This window comes from Hipposideros armiger, unplaced genomic scaffold, assembly GCF_001890085.2.
Source record: "Hipposideros armiger isolate ML-2016 unplaced genomic scaffold, ASM189008v1 scaffold_158, whole genome shotgun sequence".
Classification (NCBI taxonomy): Eukaryota; Metazoa; Chordata; class Mammalia; order Chiroptera; family Hipposideridae; genus Hipposideros; species Hipposideros armiger.
In genome coordinates this window covers 32,350-36,466 of record NW_017731508.1, presented here as the reverse complement: position 1 = coordinate 36,466, position 4,117 = coordinate 32,350, and positions in this window count along the sequence as shown.

Genomic DNA, 4,117 nt, shown 5'->3' with positions numbered 1-4,117 from the left:
CGCGGGGGTGGGCGTGGCGTGGCGGACGTGAGCCGGGCCGTAGGTCTGCGTGCCCGGGAGTGTGTGCACGCGGGGGGCGCGCGTGCCTGCCGGTGGCCCCCCAGCCAGGCGCAGCGGAGCGTGCGAGCCCGGAGGGGTGCACGTGGTGGTGCCCGGGGGCGGGTGATAGGCTTCGGGTCCTGCTCGGCCGCTTGGCGAGGCTGTCCCCGGGACCCTGGGCCCCAAGCTGCCCTGGGGAAGTAGTTCCGCGCAGTTTGCTCACACCTCTGGGGTTTGCAACAGCCGCGCCTGTAGCAACGCCTCGAGGCTTGCAGTGCCACGGGATTCAGTAGGGCCTCTTTGGCCTGGGTTCCCCCGCACCCTTCTGCTCCTCTGCCACGTGGAGCTTTGAATTGGCTTCCCCTGAAGTCCCCGCCTCCAGCCCATACTTCAGCCTTAAACCCTTCCCAGGCCCCTGACGCATGAGGGAACTGTGCAGAAAGGATGTGGAACGATTAAAGGTACCTCAAGGCTGGACACAGCTCCTGTGCCCGGACTACCGCTTTACCCACCCCACCCCCAGCCTAAATAGGGCGTTTCCCTAGGGAAGTGGCTGTTGGAATCCTAGCAGCCACGTGCCAGCAATCAAACCTTGGGCCTCAGCTACATCTCCAAAATAAGGCTAATAACCCTCCTCCTGAGCTTGTTTGGAAAATTCAGAGACTTAATGCAAGAAAAGCACGTAGGTCAGTGCTTGGCTCTTCCAAAGGACTAACACAAAATACTGGATTGGGAACTATCGTGATTGGGCCTGGGTAGTGCACCATTTCCCACACTTTAGAAGATTCTTGAAGGTAAGGAACATGTAGTACCCTTTACTTTCTGCCCTGCTCCAAGAATGCTTACCAAATTGACTCAGGCCCCTCTGCCCTCAGGCACTGGGGAAGGGGGGTGAGGGTGTGGAGGTGAAGGGGTGGGGAGTGGTGGTAGGGGGTGGACTCCAGATGACAAGATAAAAGGCTTGGCTGGACTGAAGCCTTGGTTGGGGGGTGGGACAGGGTCAAAGAATGCTGCTGGAAGTTGGGGGGGTGGGGTGTAGAGGGAAGATAAGACAGGCCCTCGGCATCCACTGTGCTAAGTAAGCCCTGTTTATATACAAACACAAAGTGTGTATTATCAGGACTGCCCCACCGTAGGGAAGCAAATGAGATTGAGTGCCCAGGGTGCAGGAAGTCCTAGGATAAGTCCAGGGATCAGAAGCCAGAGAATAAGAGAGGGAGGGAATATGTCAACTCTAAGCTTGATCAGCACACATTGTCCTTTCCAGGCAGGCACACCCTAAAGGGCCAGGAGGGACAGCGCTGTTTAGCAAGGGTCAGCCCTCCTGGCCACTCTCACTGCTGCCCCTGCCTTCTCAGGAAAGGAGGGAAAAAGAGGAGGAGGGAGGCATGGGTGGGGCAGAGCTCCAAAGGGGCTGAGAAAGCCAAGGAGCATGCCCACCAGACATGGCCCAGTGCCCACAGCCTTGGCCTCTGGCGCCGCCTGGCATGCTCCCAGGACTCCACCCCTGGTGGAAGGTACTGAAAGAAAAGGACCATTAAGAAGTCCCAACTGGAGGAGTGGCCTCTGGGGAGGAGAACTGGGTAGCTGGGAGCCATAGGTAGTGGGAAGGAGACTGACTTTATTATTATGATTTATGTAGAGAAAATGCACAAATCACTTTCCAGCACTGTGAATTTTTATATCTATCTGCTACGCCTTTGTATCCATGATCCAGATCAAGACACAAAACATTTTCATCCTTCCAGTGAGTTGTTCTCCTCCAGTTAACCACTATTCCATCTTCTGTTACCAAAGATTAGCTTTGCCTGTTTATGAATATCATACACATGGGTCATATCCTATGTACTCATTTGGCTGGCACCTTTTACTCAACAATATGATAGTCATCCATATTGTTGCCTATATCAGGAGTTCATTTTTGTTTGTCTGCTTAAGTGTGTAAAATTCCATTACAAATGCAAGGTAATTTAGTTATCCATAGGAGACTGACTTTTTTAGTGTATGTCTTTTTGTATCCTTGACCTGTTTCACCTTTTCAAAAAAGGACAAAGTTTAAAAAATGTTTTTAAGAAATAAGTTCCAGTACAGAGAACTAATTTCTAGGGACATATCAGACCCACACATCACCATGTGGTTGTAACTGTAGAGGCTCTAATTTCATTCACAATTTAGAGGTAAATATCTACTGAATTTCTCCTTGTAGTTACAGGAGCCAGACAAGACTACTTCTGGAGCAGTGTGCTGTAGAATAGCACAGCTCTAGGCAGAGCATCAGACTATATGATTCTAGAGCTATGGTTTCAACCTGAGCTGGGTGGGGGAAAAACCTTATTCCACTGCATTCCTTGAACAAGTGTGGCTTAAAGGAATGACACCTTCCCCAGCTCCTCCGTTTCCTATCTTGAACTTCCATTTCATGTTTCATTTGAAGGAAGGGTTCTGCTTAAAAAATTATTTGAAACCCATGGTTTTAAAATAGCTGCTGATCAGAAACACTCTCCAAGAAATGCCTCATGTAAGTGATTCCACAGATACACTGAAGAAATTAAAAGACCATACTCTGCCTACCTTGTCCTCTACTTCAGTCACAACGGCTCCTTTGCTGTTCCTGGAAGTTGCCCTCCCAACTCAGGGCCCTTGCACTTGCTGTACTTGTACTGTCTGCCTGAAATTCTCTTTCCCCAGATAACCAAATTTTCAGCTGTCTCACTTCCTTTATATCTTTCTTCAAAAGTCACATTCTCAATAAGGTTTTCTCTGGTCACCCAATCTATAATAAAAATTTCATATATCAGCTCACAACCTGATGTCTCGTGTTCCTCTTCACTGCTTTACTTTTGTATCCTTAGCGGTTATCACCATCAAACATGCCATGAAGTTACCTTGTGTAGCACATCTTGCCCCAGAAGAATATAAGCTCGATACAGCAAGGATTTTTTTTTTCCTCTGTTTATTTTCCCCCCCTCACTGTTATCTATAAATGACAAGAACAGTGCCTGGTAAATATGCATTGAATAGAATTTTTTTCATTTAACAATAGTAACTTACTGAGCAACAACTAGGTGCCATGCCCCATTCCAGGGACAGGAAGATCAGATGAATAAGATAGACTTGATTCCTAATCTTTTGGACTTTACATTCTAGTTGAGAAGCCAAATTTTATACAATTAATTAATTATGATTGTGACAATTCCTACAATGACCAAGTACAGGATGCAAGTTGAGAGGGCATTAAGGAAGCAGGGGGGAGGGCCATGAATAAAATTAAGATTGCTTAGGAGAAGAGAAGGAAAGAGTGTTCAAGGATATGGTGTTTGGATGACCTGAAGGCAAGAAGCTATGGCTGGAGCCCTGGGGAAGAAGAGAGAGAAGGCTGGAGAGATAGGCTCTGGCTGGCTCCTGTATGGCAAGGTAGGCTTAGTTGGCAGTTGGGGTCTTTATCCTGAATGCATGGAAGCCATTGCCTATGTAAGAAACCTCCAAACCTGTAGAGAATTTTTATGAGTTTATTTGAGCCAAAATTGACAATTGCCAGAAGCAAGATCTCAAATGCTCCAGAAAATAACAAGTTGCAGTTTCTTTAATACATTTGGAATAAAGGAGGGAAGCTTACATAAGGGTGGGAGAAAGCAAGGTGGGGGTTGGATTATAGGACAGTTAAGATTATGTACTTTTTTTTTTCAGTAATGTATTTTTTTTATTGTGAAATAAACATTTTTCTAAATTAATTTCAGCTGTACAACACAGTGCAATAGTTATACTTTTTACCCCTCAAAATGACAACCACCCATCCACCACCCCACTCCCCCCCATATCATACATATCTATTAAAATTCCCTTGACTCCACTCCCACACTATACTCCATGTCCCGTGACCATATATATATTCACTTATAGTTGACATGCAATATTACACAACATCAGCTTCAGGTGTACAGTGCAGCGATCAAGCCTCTACCCCATCCATGAAGTGGTCTCCCTAACAAGACATGTGACCATCTGACACCCTACAAAATATTTACAACATTATTAATTATATTCCCCGAACTGTCTTTCATATCCCTGTGGCAATATT